Raw genomic sequence first — 25,304 nt, forward strand, 5'->3', positions numbered from 1 at the left:
AGATCCCGAAAAAAAGCGATTATAACTTTAAAACTGCTTTTTCTACTAATATATCATTTTTGAAATTAAAAAAAAATATTTTTTTCGAGAAAATATAAGGGTCATTCCAGCAATTATAAAATTAATTTGTGCGGGAAGGTCTGAATTATGAGTAATGGTCATTGCTTTTTAAAAGTACGTGTTACCGTGAGCTTTCATGATTTTTTTCAAATTCATCTGTCGAGCCGTTTTTGAAACACTAAACGTAGTGATTTTTGTGTAAAAAAAATGTCAGATTTTCGATAAAAAATATTTTCAATATTCTCTGGTTTCGGAAAGATCCCGAAAAAAGCGATTATAACGTTAAAATCGCTTTTTTTACTAATTTATCATTTTTTAAATATTTTTTTTCGAGAAGTTCAGACTTTTTTATGAAGGAACAGAGCTATTTTATTTTGGGATTCTTAAAAAATCAATCTTTGAATATCAACGATATCAACCGATAAATGACGTGATGACCGTTGCGGCAATACGGCACACACCGATAATTCATAATACAACTTTCAACTTAATTGTTCTACGGTTGATTTTTAAAGAATCCCAAAATAAAATAGCACTGTTTCTTTGTAAAAAAACTTTGAATTTTTCAAAAAAAAATATTTTTTAAAATTTCAAAAACGATACACTAAGAGAAGAAGCGATTTTGAAGTTATAATCGTTTTTCAGGATTTTCCTGAAATCAGAAAATATTGAAAATATTTTTATAGAAAAACTGTCATTTTTTTACATAAAAATTACTACGTTTAATCTTTCAAAAAATAATTTAGAGGTTCGATATTTCCAACACAAAAAATCAACAATTTCAATTTTTTTAAATTTTCAAACCTTTATAACTTCGACAGACATCTCGACAGAAAAAATTTGAAAAAAATCATGAAACTTCACAGTGACACGCACTTTTGAAAAGCAATAACCATTACTAATAATTCAGACCCTCCGGCACAAATTAATTCCATAATTGGTGAAATAACCCATCTATGTCGTTCGTCTCGCTCAGCTGGTATCCACACTTTGCTAGTGGCAAGTGTTTAGATTATGATTAGGAGTTGGGGTTTGAATTTTATATAGAGTTCAATTTTATAAAATTCTATATTCATAGAGTTGCACTCATATAGAATTGAAACCCTGCGAATCCTTACTCTTAAGACTCTTAAGATTTTTCCCTATAAATCCTTCTCCGTAGCGAAGTGGCTCGTTTTGGCCGAACCGTTTCGACACGAGACATTTAGACGCGGGGACGTTTCGGCTCGAGAACGTTTTGACGAGGGTGTTTGAACGCGCGAAAGATCAAGTTATCGAAATAATCGAATTTTTATTTTTGTCACTATGTTCAAAGCCATAACGATTCTTTTCGTCATGGGTACAATATTTGTTTCTTGTTACTAAGAATATAAATCAAGCGAATAGGATTTAAAAAAACATTAGGTCGGTGCTGTACAAAATGATTTTTCATACGACTCTTTCAAGTGCGTCAAAGGTAAAAAATTTTTAGAAAACGAGCCTCCTCCGCACTCCTTCACCAACATTTTTCGATGCTGAATACCCGTATAGTATTCAAACGCGGGCGATTGGAGTCGCAGGGGGGGGAAGCCCCCCGTCAGAATCGGGGGGCAGAGGCTTCGGCGGGGGGTGGGGGTCGAACCCCCCGAGAGTGACGATTAAATTTTAAATCAATCATCACTAGTACCATAACCCGTCCTTTATCCTGAGAAAATGGAAAACCACGAAATGGAACTCACTCAAATGATCGTATATTGAATTACTAGTGTGAGTTCCGGTTTCCGAGTTAACGAATTCCATACTACGATTAACGGTAACGACAAATTTCTAGTCGGTAATTTTCGGGATGCCCTCGCTAAATCATACCGAGATCCATGACCCTTTTACAATACGCCCCCTTTCGTATTTACGTCTACCAATTTTGCATTCATCAATTTCGATGACTTCCGCTACACCCCCTAATTGACCTTCAGCTTCGAAATCATCATCGACAGCGGCTATTCGCTCCGTGCAAACCTTTGGAGGGGATAAGCGAATCTACCCCAGCGCGGTGATGGGGAAAAAGAGCAATAATCCCGGAAGTTTTCTGCACGACTAACACTGTGAATTTAAAAATATGAGCCATTCTACTTGTTGTGTAGCGAATTGCAAAAACTATGGTGCTCGCAATAAGTGCAAATTTTATCAGTTTCCAACAGCAAAACATAAAGTGGAGCAGAGAAACAAATGGATTGCAGCTGTACACAGAATTAAGTAAGTCCCATAACCTCACTTTGTAGCGTTTGACGCAGGAAAGCAAACACATGGTACGTGACATATATTATGAATTGAATTTTGTTAGAAATAATGTTACTCATTAAATTTCCAGTCCAGATGGATCAGCATGGTGTCCAAAGCTGTGGGATGTAATTTACAGTGAGCATTTAATTGAAAATAAAATATCAGAGGAAGTATCAAGTCCGAGTTACATCCCAACCATACGATATTTCCTTCTGTGAACAAGACGAAAGTTATGCATACAACTGGAGCAATAAAAGGTATATGAATTTATTTTTGGACCGACTATATTAATAATTAAAACGTTTTTTGTTACTATTATTTTAAATAATTTTTTTAGTTCAAAAAATTGTCCTTTTCATTCATTTTTAATTATCTTATTCTCTATTGCTTATTTTATATTATTAAAAAAAATAATAATTCTATTTTTTATTGTTTTTCATTTGATTGAATTATAACTATGAATTATAATTATTCTGCCTTTATTACAGACATGAACGGTTCATGCAGCGAAAAATAAATCAATCCGAGGGAATAACCCCAAAAGTATCCTACCCGGTTATCAAAGAACTAACGGAGCAGTCAGAAGTGAATAATAATACCGGAAACAGTCAAAATGATCATGACAAAAAAATTGCGATCAAGAATGTCAAGTGGATATTTTTTCACTCAATTTCATTCAACCAGGAAAACCTTCATCTTCAATAGATATATTAATAACACAACTTCCTGTTGCGATGCTGAGTTCAAACGGAAATGATAAGTCCAAGCTCCATTACTGTGCTTAACAAAAAACAGCTTAAAGATAAAAAATGCAGTACGTCACAAAAAATATATGTAGATCAGTCAGTTGAACTGATCAAAGTGCTTTGATATTAAAATATGTATGATCCAGTATTTCTAATTTTTTTTGAAGCAGTGTTACGCACTCAGTTTCAAATTTAACAAACGTCATTTTAAAGAGAACAAATTGAGCTTTAATTTGCGCTTCTTAAATTTGTTTACGATTACTTTTTTAACTGGCACGCGCTTTAGAACAGCACCGTTTTTCGATAAATTTTTTACCTTCGCCAATGTAGTAAAAAATTTTTTCTCTTCTTTTCTCCATAACAGCTTTAAAGGGGATAGAAACAGTTTCATTTTTATTTTTTTTTAAATATCTTACGTTTTTTTTCGCACAGTTATCCGAATTTGAGCTAAAAACGAGGAGTTTCAGAAATTGTGGCGTATTTCGAAAACTGTGGGGGTTCGGAGGAAATGTCAAGAGGGTTAAAAAAGGTTTCGTCGTTTTATAATAAGCTTGTTCGAATTATTTTAGATTTCTTTTCTAAAATTTTTTTTTCTTGCTCCCCTACCCGAAAGTACGCACTTTGCGGCTGCATTTCAGATCAGGAAGAGTGATTTCTGTTGCCGGCTGACGACAGTGTGCTCTGACGGGATTTTCGCCTAGCATTAACCCAGGCACTACGCGCGCGCTTTAATTTTGACATCTGTCATATGCTCAGCCACAACTAATAATGATTGGCGACAATTCAGCCATAGCAACGAATAACAAAACATAGAAGCTTCACATTCTAAGTCAGGAATAAAACTATCTTTCAAAAATCAAGCAACTGTTCAGTCACATATATGTAAAAGAAGAAGAAACAATGAAGATTCGGACAATCAAAATTACAACGATATAAGTTCGTAAACTGTTTAAAATAAATCGTAAAATCACAAAAAAAATTATAAAATTGATTTTATATTAATATTGTTGATGTTTTTAATGCCCCCCCCCCCCCCTCCAGCGCTTGCAATAACTACACTTCACGAGACTACTGATAAAAATGAATATCTTCAACATTAAAAGTAATTTTCAACGTACTTTCGGCTAGGGGATCAAGAAAAATATGTAGTATACGACCCACAGCCCGAATGCTGGATGCCCTGGCGAGTGTGGCGGAACCGCCTTACATTCCGAAACGCGACAATGAGAACAAGAGAAATGCAAAGAAAATGCCGCACGACGAACGCGATAGCTAGAGCCCTTGACACGTCCAGGGAGAGAGAGACAAAGACTAAACTCAAAACTTTACTGCGTGTAATATCCAGCGCATCAATATGATATTTACAAAACTCGAATAAATCGTTCTCCAGATATCTCAAAGGGATGAAATAATGACACACGGAACCAAATTAATACTAAATCGACTAGTACAGTTGAGCCACAAAATAATAAAAAGCCAAAAGTAATGTGAATCGCCGGTTAGGTGATCGGAAAAAAACTAATGTGCAAAATTTTGAGTAAATTTCAAAAACCGCAAAAATGGCGGAAAATCGCTGTTGAAAGCATGATAAAAGTTGTCTTCGACCATACTCGTAGGTGTTTTTTATGTAGTATGATGCGCTGAATCTGAATCTGAGGTCAGACTGGCTGATATACCCCCAAAATTTTAAGTGAATTCCAAAAAACCGTAAAAATGGCGGAAAATTGCTACCACGGGTATGGGAAAAGTTTTATTGATCTAGATCGAGTACGCTCTTTTTGTATTTTGATGCGCTAAAATTGAATCTAGAGTTTAATTAACTCGTACTTCTCCAAATTTTTTCTTCCATGGAAAAAACTGGTTAAAAAAAATGTTCTTTACGAATTTCGAGGGGCTCAATCCGAATACGGTGGCTAGTAGTCTCGTTCATGGATACTTTCGTCAAAGATCGTAAAAAAATAGCAAAAAATTCCAACAAATAGTTTTTAAAATATTTTAAACATGTATGATTCATCTTAAGCTATACACAAAAAAGATCTATAAATTCTGTGTGCAATAATCTAGAAACTGAAAATTGTATAAAAAACTTGAATATCAAACTATCACGGGCATAATTTTTTTTAATTTTAATTCTGCTTAATGTTTTTTTTTCATTTTCTGCAAGTAATGAGAACAGAAAAATCTTCATCAACCTTAAACCGTCCTTCCCTTGTAACGGATTCTTTTCTATTCGAACGACCTATGCAGCGAGTCGAGGCGAGGAACCGCCTCGACTGCTGATAGTCGAGGCGGTTCCTAAAGCTTGAAACGAAAAGACGTCAAAAATGGGTCATGAACCCGGTTCACTGATCGACACAATTTGCACGAGTGGCGGGACAAAATGACAAGTCACAATGTTCACCCTAATAAAATTAACACATTGAAAGGTGTTCCGGACCCACCCAACCACTTCTATGTGTTAAAGTTAAGGGGTTGTATGGATTTGGAACAATGAATACTAAAAGAATGAATAATTACAGTAGCTGAGAAATTGCAATTTCTGTCATAAAAATAAAATTGTGTTTTTTTTTATCATACCTTTCTCTTTCTTGAAATTGATCGTAATATCATTTTTTATCAATAACACTCGTCGTCAAAAATTTTGGGACCGTTTTTCGCAAAAGGGCTACTTGTAAATATTTACCGACGTAAATGTACATTTTTTTCAAATCTGATTGAGAAAAAAAATTTATTATTATCCACATATACTTACAGACATTAAGACTGGTGCAATAGATTTTATTTAACCTTTTGACCGACACCTGCCGCAGCCGTGGTCCTTTCGGCTGACAGGGCTCTGAGTTAAGTTTTAGAGTTTTATTGTGCGCCAGTTAACGAAACGTTAAAAAAAATGAATGATTACAGTTAACGAGAGCAAGAGAAGCGGATTCAGTTGGGAGGACCCTAATAAAATGCCAAGCGAAGCGAAAGAATCATGCGACCAATGAAAGTAAAATAAACTGACTTACTTGGTTTGAATCTTTGACAAAAGATAATTTATTCAGTTTGCAGTTCTTATAGCGTCTGATTTCCTTTGGATTTGACAAAATAAGATTTTTACTAATCGTTGCGGCGGTCAAGCGTAGACTGCTGCCCTTTGTCACGAATTTTGACTCGTTAGAAAATCTGGGGAGAGGGGTGAGGCTGAAGAGTCGTCTCTCGCGATGTATCGGTAAAATCTGGCCCAAATTTCGGTACTTACGTTAAAGGCGCGTAATTTAACGCTATAGCCCTTTTTCTCGAGCGAAGGAGTCGAGGATAGATTTTCCTGTCTCGGCATAGACCCAAGATATTGTAAAATAATCATAAAATGATTCATATTATCAATTTCCGACGAAGACCCTATTGTTTTTTATAAAATTGCGAAAAAACCCAAAAATGGCGAATGGATAAATCGAAGGAATCGATTTAGAAGTCCAGCTGTGGAAATCCATGCTATATAGACGATAATAATTGAGCACGAGGTGACAATTTTCAAGGTAGGAGAGAAAATAGTGGCAGAAGACTACAGCTGAGTAACGTAGCAAGTACGTTTACTATCAAGGATGTCGAAGGAAGTATACCCGTTTTCACTGGAGATGTAAGACACCGATACAACATTGGCTTAGTGAGTTTGAAGATACTAGTACTCCATTGGGATGGAATGATCTCCAAATGGTTATATAGGGGAAAAAAATGTTAAGAGGATCAGCAAAACAATTTATTGCATTAGAACGAGGTATTACCTCACGGACAGAGTTTAAACGTCATATGATAAAGGAATTTGTAGTTGAGGTTAATAGTGCTACGATTCACATTCAGTTGGTAAAATGTATGGTGTACAAATAAGTTTCCGCCGTTTAACGAAAGATATCCTCACTAAGAGGTTACGTTAAAATCGTCAGATGTAACATGTGATATATCGTGAGTTTGGACATCTAGTAACAACATACACTTAGAGTGTTAGTGACTCTTTATTCGTATCACATATTTCTTTTTGTGCAAAAATGTCAAGTTTTGTACCGAATAAGCGTCATTTGCGGGAACTGTTACTTTACTTCTTTAATTTGAAGAAAACTGCAGCCGAGGCCCATCGATTACTTGTAGAAGCTTATGGTGAAGCTACTTTGAGCGAGAGAAGTTGTCGTGAGTGGTTTCAAAAGTTTAAAAACTGTGATTTTGATTTGGAAGACAAAGAACGTGGTGGAAGACCGAAATCGTACGAAGACACGGAATTGCAAGCATTATTGATGGAAGATTCGCGCCAAACGCAAGAAGAACTCGCACGTACATTACAAGTGACTCAACAAGCAATTTCTCATCGTTTGAAATCGTTGGGAATGATTCAAAAACAAGGAAATTGGGTTCCACATGAACTGAAGCCGAGAGATGTTGAACGCCGATTTTGCACATGTGAAATTCTTCTTGCCAGGCAAAAACGAAAGAGTTTTTTACATCGTATAGTTACTGGTGATGAAAAGTGGATTCATTTCAATAACCCAAAGAAGAGAAAATCATGGGGACCACCTGGCCATGTTTCAACATCTACAACCAAACCGGATATTCATGGAAAAAAACTCTTGTTGTCTATTTGGTGGGATTAGCTTGGTGTCATTTATTATGAGTTGCTTAAACCGGGCGAAACCATCACTGGACCTCTCTATCGAACACAGTTAATGAGATTGAGCCGAGCACTCAAGGAAAAACGCGCCCATCACTACTCTAGGCATGACAAGATTATTCTCCTACATGATAATGCTCGTCCGCATGTTGCGGTGCTGGTCAAGAATTATTTAGAAACACTTAATTGGGAAGTGCTACCTCACCCGCCTTATTCACCAGACATTGCCCCGTCTGATTATCATCTATTCCGGTCGATGGCACATGGCCTGTCTGAGCAGTACTTTACATCATATGAAGATACTAAAAATTGAGTCGATTCGTGGATAGCTACAAAAGATGAAGAGTTCTTTCGACGCGGTATTCGAATGCTGCCAGAAAGATGGGAAAAAGTAGTGGCCAATGATGGACAATACTTTGAATAAAACATAATGTACTGTTCTTTCAGAATAAACCTCTATTTTTTTGTAAAAAAATGGCGGAAACTTATTTGTACACCTATAAAAGACAATACAGACCATAGCCAATCAAGGACACATCGAAGAAGACACAATGATGCCATATATTATGGACGGGATTCCAGATGCAGAAATAAGTAAACAAATCTTGTATCATTCTCGAGATATATCACAGTTAAAAAAACTTTGGAAATTTACGATCGAATTCGAGAGAAATCGGGAAAGAAGAAACCTAGCAGCAAATGGGAAATGAAGAAAGAGAAAAAAGAAGATAAAAGGGAAGCTAGACAAACAACGATGAAAAAAACTCACTGCTTTGGATGTGGATCCACCGAGCATGAAGTAAAGGAATGCCCACATAAGGATAAGAGACCGAAATGCTTTAAGTGCAATCAATTTGGTCATATTGCTGCGAAGTATGAAAATACTGCAAAGACTGAAAAAAAAGAAAAAATATACTGGATCACGAGTGACGAAAATGAGGTGATCGTTCAGATAAACAACGCTGACATTCTACTACCATACTAGATACCGGAAGTTTTAAAACACTGCTACGAGAAGACAAATTCCAAAAAATCGGTAGCCCGACTTTACAGTCAATCACACATATGTTCAAGGGTTTTGGTAACGCACCGAGGCGTGGAATAGGTGTATTTGACGCTGAGTTAACGATCCATGGAGTGATTTATACAAATCCTGTATACAGGGTGAGGCACTAACTATTGCCACCTTAAATATCTCGGTAATTACCGACATTACAAAAAAATATTTCAGACAAAAGTTTGATGGTGCGAAAGGGATCATCAAATGCGACCATTTTTTTCATTTCAGTGGAGGCGCTGACGCACGGTGAAGTTCACCTCTACTTTTTTAAAGGGTACGATACATTTTTTTTTCAACCTTCTTGTAGAGCATGGCGAACTGCATAAAAAATATCCGGGGGTCAAAGTTGTTCAAGGTCATTCAAGATCAAAAAGTGACATGAACTTTATTTTTATGTGAAATGAACTTACTTTACATAAGGTGCGTAGAATACAGATTGCGTAGAATTTCTTATCACTTCGGCACTGATCGAATCACATGCTCGAACAATTCTCTCTCGCATATCGTGCAAAATTTGACAGTAATTTGGCCGTAATCTTACCATTCCTATTAGCGTTGTCTTGTATGTAAACAACGGTACCTTTGTTTGATAAATACGCTGTATTTACTAAATATGGCGTACAAGCCTGATGATATGCGAGAGAGAATTGTTCGGGTATGTGATTCGATCAGTGCCGAAGTGATAAGAAATTCTACGCAATCTGTGATAAGGAGATTGCAGTACTGCATTGATTCCAATGGCAATCACTTTGAACACTAGGGTGGTCCTTAAAAGGGGTGTTTTCGAATTTCTTTGCTCCCAGGGGCTCAGAAGCTTCCAAATTAATAAAAAATAATTCCCTAAAAATTTAAGCTCTTAATATTAATTCTAAGATAATCCGCATTCCAACTTAAGATTGTTATGGAAATAACATGAGAAAAATTCCTTTCGTTCTTTAGTATTTCATAACTCTGGGACAAATAAATTCAAAATTTCGAGATATACATATTTTCATAGAGAATTTGACGCTTTACAAAAAAGGTCTCTTATGATTTCTAGCTAAGTCTATTGGTTTAAGAGTTATTTGAGCTCAAAGTTTAATTTTTTTCTCATTATCAATATTATCAAGGATATTCATCAAATCCTTAGGGAAAAAAGGTTGGAACAAGTACATTGATGCTTCCGTGTTTTCTGATCACATTGTGAAAAATGTAATGAAAATTCCTTAAAACAAATTATGTAGCCAACTGTAAATAATTTCAACAGAACAATTGCAAAAAAAATTTCACAAATTTTGAGAAAAACATTACATTAAATAAAAATACAAATTTGTAATTCGTTTGTAAATCGTTTGTATCGCGCTTGAAAGTATTTTGAAAAACGATGCCCCATTTTTCTTATCTTATTCTAACGACTAAATCAATTAAAAAAAAATTGCATCTAAGTTACTTACAGGATTGAAATTAATAATATCAATTCGAGGCCAAGTATTTTCTAATAAATTGAAAAAAGTTACCATTTCAGTTACGTGCAGCACTAAAATTTATGATATCTATCGAAGGACAAGTAATTTATGAGTAACTCCAAATTTCAACATTATGAAATTGTTCTAAGAAGCTTTTAAATCTAAAAAAATCACATGCAAGCTAGTCATTTCTTATGGCCGGACAAGTACTTTTAACTCATATTTAAACATAATTTGTATCAATCCAATCGACGTCGAATATTGTGAATAATACCAGAAGATCCGGAACGTCTGAAAAGAATCGATTTTCTTATAAGCCTCTGCCACCATAGAGTAAGAAATGACTAGCTTGCATGTGATTTTATTGGATTACTTAAATTACTTGTCCTGCGATTGGATATCATAAATTTTAGTACTACACGTAACTCAAGTGGTAACTTTTTTCAATTTATTAGAAAATACTTGGCCTCGAATTGATATTATTAATTTTAATGCTGTAAGTAACTTAGATGGAATTTTTTTTTAATTGATTTAGTTGTTAGAATAAGATAACAAAAATGGGGCATCATTTTTCAAAATGTTTTCAAGCGCGATATTTCGGCTTTTTATTTCTCATGTTTTATTTGAATTTTTTTCATTTTACAAACGAATTACAGATTTGTATTTATTTTAATGTAAATTTGTGAAATTTTTTTTCGATTATTCTGTCGAAATTATTTACAGCTGGCTACATAATTTTTTAAAGGAATTTATTACATTTTCCGTGATATGATCAGGAAACACGGAAGCATCAATGTACTTGTCCCAACCTTTTTTTTCCCTAAGCCTTTGATGAATATCCTTGATAATATTGATAATGAGAAAAAAAATTAAACTTTGAGCTCAAATAACTCTTAAATCAATAGACTTAGCTGAAAATCATAAGAGACCTTTTCTGTAGAGCGTCAAATTCTCTATGAAAATATGTACGTCTAGAAATTTTTAATTTATTTGTCCCAGAGTTATGAAATACTAAAGAAAAAAAGGAATTTTTCTTATGTTATTTCCATAAGAATCTTAAGTTGGAATGCGGACTATCTTAGAGTTAATATTAAGAGCTCAAATTTGCAGGGAATTATTTTTTATTAATTAGGAAGCATCTGAGCCCCTGGGAGCAAAGAAATTCGAAAACACCCCTTTTAAGGACCACCCTATTAAACACCTTATGTAAAGTAAGTTCATTTCACATAAAAATAAAGTTCATGTCACTTTTTGATCTTGAATGACCTTGAACAACTTTGACCCCCGGATGTTTTTTATGCAGTTCGTCATGCTCTACAAGAAGGTTGAAAAAAAAATGTACCGTACCCTTTAAAAAAGTGGAGGTGAACTTCACCGTGCGTCAGCGCCTCCACTGAAATGAAAAAAAATGGTCGCATTTGATGACCCCTTTCGCACCATCAAACTTTTGTCTGAATTATTTTTTTGTAACGTCGGTAATTACCGAGATATTTAAGGTGGCAATAGTTAGTGCCTCACCCTATATACCATTCCAACTGAAGCAATGAACTCGAGCATGTTGCTGGGAAAGGATCTACAAAAGCAAATGAATATCAACATTGATGGTTTACTAATTACGATTAAGAAAAAACTGAGGCCAAGTGATGACGCAACGATTAAAGTTAAGCATAGTAAAGAGATAAAAAGTGATGAAAACCACGTGAACAATAAGGGTTTATTCACCGATGAATTAACCACGATTAACTATATCGAATCTAGTGAGATTGACGTAAATAAGACATATCAGGATAAAATTCATAAATTGATTCAGGATCACAAACCGAATAAGCACATACAGACGGAAATCGAAACGAAAATTCGATTAAAAGATGAAGAACCTGTGTGTTCGAGATCTCGACGAATAGTTGATGGTCGAAGAACGAAGCATAAAGTATACGTCTTTTGTTACTCACGAAGGTCAGTATGAATTTCTGAAAACTCCTTTGGGTCTATGCAATAGTCCAACAAACTTCTTAAGATTTATCGATGAGGTGTTTCGAGAGAAAAGTAGACAAGGAGTCGTTTTAACCTATATGGATGATCTGATAGTTCCGGGAAAAAATTATGAAGAAGCTTTCAATAATCTTCGAGAGACACTCGACGTTGCTGCTAATAAAGGATTATCCATCAATTGGAAAAAATGTCAATTTTTTAAAAGGAGAGTAGAATACCTGGGATACATAATCGAAGACGGAAAGGTACGCCCATCCAACGAGAAAATCAAGGCCATTGAGAAATTCCATAAACCAAAGTATCGCAAGGATATTCAAAGTTGGCTCGGACTCTCCGGATATTTCCGTAAATTCATACAGAACTACGCGGTTATTGCTCGTCCATTATCAGACATGCTAAAGGGTAATCAACAGTTTAACTTTGGAACTGAACAAGAAATGGCGTTTAACGAGTTAAAGAGGCAGTTAACAGCTACACCGATACTCAGAATCTATCGAGCCGATGCGTTGACTGAACTTCACACCGATGCTAGTAAAATGGGCTATGGAGCAGTTCTGTTGGAGAGAAATGAAATGAATAAAGATTTTCACTCCATCTACTTTATGAGTAGGAAGACTTCAGATACAGAGAAGAAACTTCATTGCTGTGAGTTACAGGTACTGGCAGTCGTCAATGCGATCAAGAAACTCCGCGTGTACCTATAAGGTGTAAAATTTAAATTGGTCATCGAGGTAGAACATCTACCAGCACAACGATTAAAGGATGTAGACGCACTCAGTCGTTATCCGATAATAATAGTTAATGAAAAAATATCAACCATGATTATTCAAAAGCAACATCAAAAAGAAAGAATAAGAGCAAGTATAAATAAAACAAGTACTTGAGAAAGAACCGTATGAAGATTATTTCATCGAACGAAAAAGAAGAAAAGAAGAAAGGAAAAAAAGAAGGTGAATTAAGACCAGTTCCGAAAGGAGATGTGCCCTTAGCCACTTATCATATCGATCATTTTGGCCCCATGACACCTACCTCAAAGATGTACAAGCACCTGTTTGTCGTTGTGGATGGATTCTCCAAATTCTCCAAATTCGAGAACATCGAGCATATTATCATTACCACCGGAGTTCCTCGGGGAAATGGAGTCAAATTGAACGCTTCAATCGTATAATAATTCCAATATTAACAAAGCTTGCTTTAGATTGTCCCGATAAATAGTACCGTTACGTTGGTAAAGCCCAAAGTTGTCTAAACAGCACGTATCAGCGAAGCATAGACAGTTCGAAGTACTTTTTGGGGTGAAAATTTGATGAAAAGACGACACACGAATTTTGGAACTCATTGGTCAAGAATCGATCGAACTCTTCAACGACGATCGAGTCGAATTGAGAAGTCAAAGTAGAGGAAATATACTTAAAGTACAAGAAGAAAACAGAAGAACACATAATCGAAGATGTAAAAAAGCAACTGAATATAAAAAAGGAGATCTTGTCGCTATAAAAAGAACACTATTTGGTTCTGGACTCAAAATAAAGGCCAAATTCCTTGGTCCATATAAAATTTCGCAAATCAATGGCAAAGATCGTTACGAAGTAATTCGAGTTGGTGAGGGCGAAGGCCCAAAAATTACATCGGCTGCAGCAGATTATATAAAACGCTATTAGTCAGTATCTTCGGGGACTGAAGACCAATCAGAAATGGCCGAATGTCAGGAGGAATATCAAGAACTGAACTATCGATTAACAAGCGAGACTCGATATCGACTGGATAGTCAGAACGGAGGAGAGACAACGGCGAGTTGAGAGATTTGACATAAGTTTGTTGTGATTTATTCATTACATCATTAAATGTTTGATCAATAAAGTAAACGTTCGCATCCTTGTTAATGTAACGTAATTCCATCAGTCCGCGATCCTAGATATACACCAAATCAATGGAGCGAGCGTATGAAGAAATAAAATAATCAGAAAATATGTGTAATTGAATGAGTAGGTACAAAATAAATATCTAGACGAATGAATTGGATTATTGAATGGAAAATTAATGGGATGTCAAGAAATTAGGGTCATAGGTGTGACATAATTCCCTGCAGAAACCGAAATTCGTTTACTGTTTGGCTATTATTAGAATGTCATCTAGAGTCGCGGCAGTACAGTACACTGACAAGTACATTTATGTTATGACGAGTTGCTACCAAAGAGTCTTTACCGGAGCGATAGCATTTCCAATTGTTTTCGTATTTTTTTCCCTATCATGATCTTTCTATTATGTAATCGTAGTAATAAATAATGGAGAAAAGAATTTTAAATTGACCATGAAAAGATAAGATAATCAGTTAAAATAAAGGTCCCGGTCTCTTGATACTTGGTGCTCTTTTTTCACTTTTTTCAAGTATCTTATAGCGATTTCGTTTTTTCCGAGTTGAGTGACGATTACTAACTATTTGGAAGACTATACATTTTTTTTCTTATCTTCAAAAACAATTTTTCAAATGATTTGTTTAAAGTTGAGTAACTTCCTGTAGGGCATGAAAGCAATTAAGACTATTCAGCTTCAATTTTGTTTTTGGAAAAGTCTAAAAACCATGAAAATCCCCTCTGGAGAAAAAAAATGCGAACAAGTACCTTAAGGTATAACTGGATGGATAGGCTCGACCAAAAATTATATCTTGATCGGAATTTTCGTACTTCGTGATGCAATAAAAATCTTCAAAAATTCAATAACATTTGGAAAGCTATGAACAACAATTATCAATAATAATATTGCCCAAAAGTTAATAAAAAATTGTTTAAACAATTAATTATTCAATAATTTTGCGGTGACCTATTGTTTTTTTTTACGAATCGAATGTGTGCATTTTTCTGAATACTCATAATTTTTTTCAGAATTTTCATGGATTTTTGAAATTCCCTTTTTTAAATTTTTTATGTGGCTCTATTTGTACATTTTTGATCCAGTAACCTTGAGACTTTTCAAAACTGATGGTAAATATGTCTTCTAAAACATATCCAAAATTCAAATTTTTTTAAATTTTTTTCAAAATTTTTTCAAGAAATTTCAAAAATCTACGAAAATTCTGAAAAAATTCATGAGCATTCGAAAAAATACACACATTTGATTCGTAAAAAAAAAAACAATAGGTCACCGCAAAATTATTGTTATTACCTTTTGGGCAATATTATTATTGATAATGGTTGTTCATAGCTTTCCAAATGTTATTGAATTTTTTCAGATTTTTACTGCATCACGAAGTACGGAAATTCCAATCAGATATAATTTTTGGTCGAGCCTATCCATCCAGTTATACCTTAATGATTGTCTGTTTCATATAACAAAATTGTAAATGAAAAATCCTTTTCCTTACTAAGAATTATTTTGAAACGCAAATAAAAAATCAAATACAGTGAAACCTCAATTTTCTACCATCTTGATTTTTCACCATTCCCCAGATTCTTCGCGCTTGCCCAATATAATTTGGCTAGGGGAATAATAGTTGTAGATATCGTTCATCCCTACCATCGTCGTTCAACATGGAGCAATCGATACGCGGGATACATACGTACTTGTAACCCCAAAACGTCGCAGCAGTGCAAAATATAGGTGAAATTACTGACCCTAATAATGTTTCCGTAAAGGGGAAAAAAGCTTATCGCTGCACCAAAAAATTTCAATTCTCGAATAACTTGACAATAGATTTTCAGTGTTCAATAGCAAAGGTGTTCGATTTAATTTTCGGTTAGTTCATGCTTTTTCATCCATGAAGTGTTTCCGCTGCGCACATGCTCCGAATTTTTCGAACCTCCTTATGACGTCTCAAGTCACACCTCTGAGCTAAACCTCGATTTTTTATCTATCCTCTCCCCAAGTGGTAAAAAATAAAAGTTTTACTGTACATCACTTCAAAGTATTACAATCCTATGACATCCAAAATAAGCTTGAAAACATTTTAAAAACCGATGCCCCATCCTTCTGATTTTAATCTGACGGAGAAACTATTGAAAGAGAGAAAATGAAGTGGAAAAGTTATCATTTGGGTTACGTGCAGCACCAGAATAAATTATATCCATTCAGCAAGGCCAAGTATATATTTGTCGGCAATTCGAAATATTAATTTCTACAGGATAGCTCAGGAGCAAAATACTACATACTGAGAATCATTCTAGAGGACTAACAACGCAATGAATAAAAAAATCATAACTTTAGCACTCAAATTTATTGCAGTACTAAAATATTTAACATATCATCTGGAGGCCAAGAATTTATTGTATGGTAACTCGAAATAACACATATTCATTGTTAATCGAGAAAATATCAGGGCAGGGTTGAAATTCTGAACTGTGATGGACCAGAAAGCTGAAAATTCCTAGTTTCTATAATCAGAAATCACAAATTTCGTAAAGATCTTCAGCGAAAATCTACCTCGTTGATTGTAAATAATGTTGAAGTGTACATACAAGTAACGATAAAAAGAAGTTACAAATATTATTTCACATACAAAGTAATCTTCACAAAAAGTATAAAAAAGACAAAAACTCTGAAATTTTTATTAAAGAAAATGAGACATATCAGAAAGTTTTAATATAATAAGGATAATGAAAAACTCATCAGGTTCACGAAAGCTTTGAACTTCGAAATTCATATTTTTGATCCTCTTATTTTCCAAAAACTGCAATTCAGACCGCTTAAGATTCTGAAAAAATACATTCAGAACGTTGAAAATTCGGAAAACTCACAGGTAACGTAGATAGCAAGTATAGGCCTGTTATATAGATGGCAACACCACCGGAATTTCGATCGTCTGGGAAAAATCTTTCGGAGTTTTGAACTTTCGAGATAATGTCTTTTCGGACATTCAATCTATCAAGATTTCGTATTTTCTGAGTTCTAATCATCTTATCCTTATATTTGTAAATATATAATGCGTGGATGTTTATTAGGGTGCGTCATTTTAGAGCAATTTTTTTTCTACCCATCGTGCCCGAAAGGCTTTAGTAAATGATCAAAAATGAAGCCTCACGGAAGGGTACCGTTGCCAAACATATGTTAGCTGTCTCGAATCGAAATTGAAAGTTTTCTATTTGATTAGCATATTGAAAAACTTGTTGTCCTCGTTATTATTGGTACCACTTTGCTAATTTTCATATAACAATATTTTTTGGATGGATTTACGTGAGAAACTTGAAAGTCGATGGAACTATGTCCGTCAATTCAATGTTATTCTCGGTACCATTACTAAAATAAAATTTTATATGAAATTTTCTCCTTAAACAGTTATGATGCCTAAGTTATCAAGAGACGCGGTAACGGCTTGACGCCAAGTATTAAAAGAAAAAACGAGAGTGTAAAAGAAAAGTCAGCGCAAGCCCTGCCGCACTCTTATATACGCGGATATGTCGACATAACGTGTTTCAAACCGTTCTCACGGATAAACCATTGTAGTTAAAAATCTGAAAATTAGTGATGATTTTTTTTCTATTTTCCTCTTTTAATTGATCCTTATTGCGAGTAAATCCGTTCACTCAATCCCGAGATATGATGATTTAAGCGATTAAAATCGAATGTTTCGGTACGCTCTAGTCGCTTGGAGTCAGAAAGACTTAAGTAGCGTTTGATTACCTTTGGACATACGTCCTTTGCACGAAACGTAACTTTTGTCCCGTTTCGTTTCGCCTAGTCCACTGATCCACTGAACGCGATATCCCCTCTACTCGCGCCCGATCGAGCGCGAGAGACAGCGCGCGAACACTCGTTCCCTCTCTCTCCCACTCGTCGTAGCGTGGCGAGAGATCTATACGTATATCCAAAAATGTTCTCACGTTCTTTTTAATGCTACTACACCGCTGGTTTAGATATTTGGATGCAACAAAGCGCATTTTGAAGGGAAGGCATTTAGCTTTACTTTGATGAATTCGAAAAGTCTCTACGACTTTCATTACGGGTACTATATCGTTTCAAAAAACATTGATACTTTGGTTCGTTTGATTTCTTTTTCAACTGGGCCGAAAGTTCAGATAAAACATTTTGTCTCCTCAATTTTTCGATATATTTTTTTTTAATTTATTTTTCAGCGGAACCTCGAGTACATTGATTGTGGTAACTGCAAGTAAAACAATGGGGTTTTTTGGAAAATTTGGAGAGAAAAAATTTTACTTCTTCAATTCCAACACATTCAAATTTTATCAGATTTTTTTGCAAATTTTTGTCAACCAAAAATTTCTACATTGTACGTTAATAAATTGATCTGGAATTTTCGAGAACTATGGAGCCGTATTAGAATATACAGAGTAGAAAAAATTTCATTTTTACATTTGATTTTTTATTATTAACTGGTTGACTAGTAAGCTTTTTTTTCTGGTTTTCGTGCCAAAACTGGTACGAGCCAATAAATGACCGAAATACCTGAAAATGTGTTTCTGGGGATTTTCGAGGTTGCTGATTTCATTCCCAATCTTAATTTTCATGTAGCTACCTTCGAAAAGGATGAAAATGAGGGTTGAAAGTGAATATTTGCGATTTTCCAGCGGCATGTTTTTATGTTATATTACATGGAAAATCCAAATTTTTTAGGATGAAAATGAACAAAATTCACGATCCCCGAGGGGGTGAAAAATGAGGGTTAGAGGTAAAATTTTCAGATTTTTCAATGGGAAATTCTTATGTTATATTACATAAAAAATGTTCGTTTTTGAGGGTACCAGATTCTTTCATTGAAATAAAATAAAATTCGCTACCTGCGAAAGGGTGAAAAATAAAGTTTGGGGATGAAATTTTTAGATTTCTTAATGGGGAGTTTTTGTGCTAAATTACATGAAAATTCCGAGTTTTTTAGAACACTAGCTTCTTCTATCGAAATGCACCCCCAACCCTCATTTTTCACCTCTTAGCAGATCGGGAGTTGTGGTTTATTTCGATAAAGGACTGTCATGCTCTACAAAAAACATACAGTTTTTATGTGCAAAGCATAAAATTTCTCGTTGAAAAATCTGGAAATTTCACCCTCAAACCTTATTTTTCACCCGTTAGGGAATAGTGATTTTTTTTTCATTTCAATAAAAGAGTTTAGTGTCCTAAAAAACTTGCAATTTTCATGTAATGTAAAAAACTTTCACATTGAAAAATCTGAAAATTCCACCCCCAACTCTTTTTTTTCATCCTTTCGCAAGTGGTGATTTCGATTAAGGAATCTGGTATCCTCAAAAACGAACACTTTTTATGCAATATAGCATAAAATCTTCCCATTGAAAAATCTGAAAATTTCACCCCAACTCTTATTTTTCATCTCTTCGGGGATAGTGAATTTAGTTTTATTTCGACAAAAGAGTCTAGTGTGGAACTTGGAATTTTCGGGTAATATCGCATAATAAATTTCCATTGAAAAATCTAACAATGTCAGCCTTAACGCTCGATTTTCACCTCTTTCAAGGTAAAAATTAAGCCCGGAACTCGATTCAGCGACACAAAAAACCCTTGTAAACCATTTTTCGTCCCAATCGGTTGAAAATTAAAAACGAGATTTCAATATGTACGCTGTGACCGATTTTTCAAGTGCCACAAAATCAAATTCTTCCGCTCATACTATTTTATGTTTTCGAGAACAGTTCTTATTCTCGTGGGCGCCAGCCACCGAAGTGACATAGTATGATCGGAGGGAAATGATGATTTGCCGGCTTGGCTTGCAGCGGAATGGGCGGGGTGAACGGGAAAATAACTGGCAAAACCAAAAATTGTTAAATGGATGATATCTTAATTATTATTTAACAATCACTTTTCAAAATTACAATAATCAAATCTCGATGAGAATTTACCGGGAGGACTGTAAAATAAAGACGGGAGAAAAAGTCGCGAACTCACACTACAATCTTCACACACAATCGATCGGGAGCCTACACTCACTACAATCTATCACGAGCTCGTATTTTCTGTCACGGTTCTACTCGTGGTCAGAAATTCGTTAAAGATGGAATACGATGACAAATAATTACGTGATGAATAAAATTACTGAGCCCCCGATATTCGGTTACTCAGCCGAGCTATTACCCGTCACACGCGTTCGCAATCCCGATCCACACACTCTTTCTCACTCAAACTCTCTCACGAATATTCCCGACCTTTCCTCTCAGCTTTACAAGAAACAAACGATTACTAAACAAAATTTGAGATTTTCGCGTCGGCCACGCAACTGAAAATTTATTCGACTTTATTTTTCTACCCCGAACTTTACGGAACGCGGGCAACAAGGAAATCAAAAGCCGACTTTCTACGGGACAGAGCCGCCGCCGTGACACATTTTCTCGATATTCAAACTAATTAGACCGAGCGAAATTTCACAATAACATGAAATGAATTATGCCATAATAATCCACGGGAATAATTACTTAAAGAGTCCATCGCCCGAAACGAACAACGAAAGGTTGGACTTACGGCGTGTGAGACTAATTCCCGAGATCGCACGTCCAGTTCGCTCGATACTCCACGAAAATCTCCCGAAATCGATCACCGTCACGCAGTACGTTACCGCTCTTCTCTCTCCCCTTTTCTCGATCTATGTTCGCCCTATGACAGGTGCGTGACATGAATTATGCTCGTGGGGCGTTAGACGGGGCCCCGAATTTTCGTGGGAACAATTAGTTGTTTCTTTATGATGTGAATTAACCCCTGGCCCGATTATTACGACGATGGATATTTTTATGACGGGAGGAGAAGAGATTTTTCATATTACGAATCACGATACTGCTGATGATTTTTATATTTTCTAAGGATCAGACGCCCCTCTTGACGGGACTCCCCTGAGTTTTTCGATGTACGACGTCGCTGATTTTCCAAAATTCCAAGTTTCGAATATTCTCGAGACTTCGAGAACATACGACGACGGTTTTTGTGCGAGTTGGTGTGCGTGTGATGTATGTGAGAGTGTCCATGTGTTGTGTACGAGCCCTGCTCGAAGTACACCGACGTTTCGAATGTTCCCCTCTCATTCTACTCGGGAAAAACGATCCAATATGTGAACCTCAATTCGAATATCTCGACAACGACGGTTGGTGTTCCCTCTAATTCGAATTAGACGCTCCCAAATTACATGAAATGATAAGATTACGAATCGATTAAATCTTCTCTATCTTTCTCAACAAGGCCCTACGGAAATCTTTGCGGGATCGTTGCGTGGCTGGAGCATCGATCGAAACGGACAGGAGAGCATTTGTGACTGTTCCTCCATTTACTCTTTCTTTTAAGTAACCATAAAATAAAAAATCGTCACAACGCATATGATACATTATTACCAGAACTGGCCCGACTATTTTTTGTATATACCAGTCAACAGGCTATACGTGATATGAGACGCCGATGCTCGTTTTTTAGAAACTTGTGAATTTCGTGAATTGTGAAAAAAAGTGCTATATACCAAAGGTAGTTTCTTCGATATGAAACAAACATTTTATGAGTACTTTTTACACAATTCACGGTATCTTTTCTATGAGTTTCTCAAGAATGCATTTCAGTGTTTCGTGCTATGTCTTATTATAAAGAAATCGATCAATAAAAAATTCAAAAACAAAAATGATACTTTTTCTACGTTGAATATTCTAATACGACTTCATGACTCTCGAAAAACCTAGATCAATCCATAACTGTTTGAAGTAAAATATTTTTAAAATCTGATATCATTCTCATGAGCTGAAATTGAATAAAAGGTAAAACTTTTCTCTTCCTTCAAATTTCATAAAAAAACCACATTATTTCAGAGTTACGACAATCGAGGTACTTGAAGTTATACTGGAAATTGCATGACGGAAAATGTAAAAAAAAATTCAGTGAATAAACAATCGCTGACGCGACTCTTCTTACGCTTGAAATATCGTGTGAAATCTAATATTTCTCGCGATACGCGGGAATTTTCAAAATTTTTCTTTTGCTAAAAACGCGATGATTGAGCAAAAAAAATCGTTTCTAATAAAAAAAATTGAAATTAAAACCTCAACTTTTGAAGATTCGCTCGTGGAATTGAGGAGAGAAAATTTCATGTGAAAACGCAGTCCAATTGAAAGGGGAATCCAACAAACCAAAAATCAACGTCTTTCGAAATGACGTAGCATCCGTAAAAAGGGTCGTAGTGACTTTTCGAATGAACCAAAGTAAAGGTGAATGTCATCCCTTCAAAATACGCCTTCTTGCATCCGTAATCGAAACCAGTGGCCTAGTAGAAGAAAAAAGAGCGCGGAACATTTTTGGTCTTTTATTCGGAAATTTTTCCCCGGTAGTGAAAACACTTGAAAAAAAGTAAAAAAAAAAAGAGCGACAAATACTGAAAGACCGCAACCTTAGTTTTGAATGATCTTCACATATTATCATTGTTAATTTGAAATTTTCTTCCTCATTATTTGTTTCATAATAGAGAAAAAAATATAAGACCATTCTAATATAGACAAGATTTACATCATTTGAAATTGACAAAACAATTTTTGTCCGTCAACGTAGAAAAAATAACTATTTAATAGCGTTGATTGCTTTCGCCACCTGAAGGTACTTACTCAACTTTAAACAAATCATTTGTAAAAAATTTTTGGAGATAAGAAAAAATGTATAATTTTCCAAAATGTTTAGTAATTGTCACTCTTCTAAAAAAAAAAGCGAAATCACTATAAAAATACTTCAAAAAAGTAAAAAAAGAAGGCCAAGTATTAAAAAACCGCCCCTTTAGTTTCGAATGATCTTTACTATATTTTCATTAAATGAAAAATTTCTTTTCTCATTATTTATTGCTAAAATGACATAGTAGAATGATCAAGGTAGGAAAAAAAATGAGATCATTTTAGCATAGCCAAGAATTTTAAATAAATTTCGATTTCTGCAGAGAATCATGTTACACCTCCAACTGTACCGGCTAAAGAGTTTTGTGACTTCAAGCGTTCCCAGAATGATTTTGCGATTAAGATATTGTTATTCCAATTTAATGCACAAATTCACTGTCAAAATTAGACACAAACTTGGCGTGGATGGTTTTCAAATGGAAGCTCGGCGAAGGAATGCTAATGCTCCATCCGTCTGCATCTAGAGCGAATTTCAATGCCCACTAATTCATTTGTTTCTTATTTCGTTATCCTTCATCCAGCCACGTATGAATTTTTTACTTGTCTACCTATCCATATACTGGTTTATCACAAGTTTTCTGTATCCCATTCGTTGATTCATTCACCAAATTGTCCATTTCTTTTATTCCTAAAATCATACTTTCTCAACATCCTATTCGTTTGTTGATTCAATAATTTAATCCATTCGCCTGTATATGTATTGTGTAAATATTCATTAAATCATTCATAATTGCTAATTATTTTATTTTCTTCATTAATCTCTTTCATCTATATACTATCTCAGGACTCTATTTTATTCATCAAACCATTAATTTTGAATAGTATATTTGATTAATCGTGTCTTCCCGAGCTTCCATTTGAAAACCATCCACGCCAAGTTTGTGTCTAATTTTGACAGTGAATTTGTGCATTAAATTAGAATAACAATATCTTAATCGCAAAATCATTCTGGGAACGCTTGAAGTCACAAAACTCTTTAGCCGGTACAGTTGGAGGTGTAACATGATTCTCTGCAGAAATCGAAATTTATTTAAAATTCTTGGCTATGCTAAAATGATCTCATATTTTTTTTCCTACCTTGATCATTCTACTATGTCATTTTAGCAATAAATAATGGGAAAGGAAATTTTTCATTTAATGAAAATATAGTAAAGATCATTCGAAACTAAAGGGGCGGTTTTTTAATACTTGGCCTTCTTTTTTTACTTTTTTCAAATATACAGAAAAAATTCAAATGACAACTTTGTAGATAAGCAAATTTGCTACAAAAAAAGTCTTATGAGAGGAGACTGTACATAAGGATTATGAAAAAAAGTAATTTTCCCAAAATTCTAGAGTTAACAAAAAAATTTAGATAGTGTTCAAGCCATTTCCGATATTTTTCTTTTTTTTCTGAAAAATCACGAAGCAAACATTTTTTCTTTTGTTCTCATAACAGAAAGTATTAGTACTCCAAGGAATCATAAATCTAATAAAATTTTGTCACTCTCAAACAAATTTAATTTATTTCTTTTTTTGTAGCTGTAAATCACGAGATTAAAAAATGTGTGGCTACATATGGCAATTTTTGTCGTCCTTACAAAAGAAGGGATGAATGTACTTTGCAAAAACAGTTTTTCAAAATTCTATTGAAATACATTGATTTAATATTCAAAATCGGTTTTCATTGTTTTTCAATATGGCGTACCTTTCCGATCAATTTGCAAATTTCAGGAACATATCGGTAAAGACAATTTAAAAAGATAATTTCAAAATTTTTTCAGAAAGCTATCATAAAGAAAAAGAACAATTTTGGAAAAAAAACAGCCATTTTCTAATGGTTATTATGAAGATTTTCGGCTATTTTTTCTCCTAAGTATATAAATAGCTTGTATATGCCTTTTTCGCTTGTCAAATTTTTATTAAAATCAATTCAGCTGTCGTTGAGAAAAATTTTTTTTCAATTTTTTTGATTTTCTCGATTTATTTAAACACCCAAATTGATAGAAGTTTGAAACTTGCAGGATCATAATATCACATTAGTAACAACATTCCCTCGAAGAATAATCCAGATACCTTCCTGAGGCCGATTGGCTATGCTTATCGTTCTATGGCCTTTGTTCGTAAAACGGAAAATTTGATTTTGACAGCCTTTTAATACCACTTATACGGTTTCACTGAGCTTATCGTTCATAAGGACCTTTTTTAAAAAGATTCGATTATCTATAATTTTCACTTAGTTATAGCTTTATTACGGAAATTCTTTCTTGATTCTTAGTTCCTTTTTATTTCCTTAATCATTTTAATCGTAGCAAATACTTCCAACGGTCAGGTGAAAAAAGTGTATCATTTTGAGGTTTCCCAAATAAGATCGATAGCAAATATTGTGAATTGAAAAAAGATTCGAGTTGCCATAACACGATCTTGTTTTTGTAATTGGTATATATCGTTGAAAAAATGTCGACTTTTCTTAACGACAGTATACTGAATTACCGTGGAGGTACGGTTCAGTATACAGATCCCTAAACCATGAATATCGAT

General features: G+C 34.7%; 1 protein-coding gene across 8 annotated transcripts in view; it reads left to right on the forward strand.

The window, feature by feature from the left end:
* Nucleotides 1–25,304, forward strand: part of Cngl (Cyclic nucleotide-gated ion channel-like) — a 358,428-nt gene that overhangs the window by 314,768 nt on the left and 18,356 nt on the right. The gene's annotated exons all lie outside the window — the stretch shown is intronic.

Source organism: Venturia canescens, chromosome 2 (genome assembly GCF_019457755.1).
Source record: "Venturia canescens isolate UGA chromosome 2, ASM1945775v1, whole genome shotgun sequence".
NCBI lineage: Eukaryota > Metazoa > Arthropoda > Insecta > Hymenoptera > Ichneumonidae > Venturia > Venturia canescens.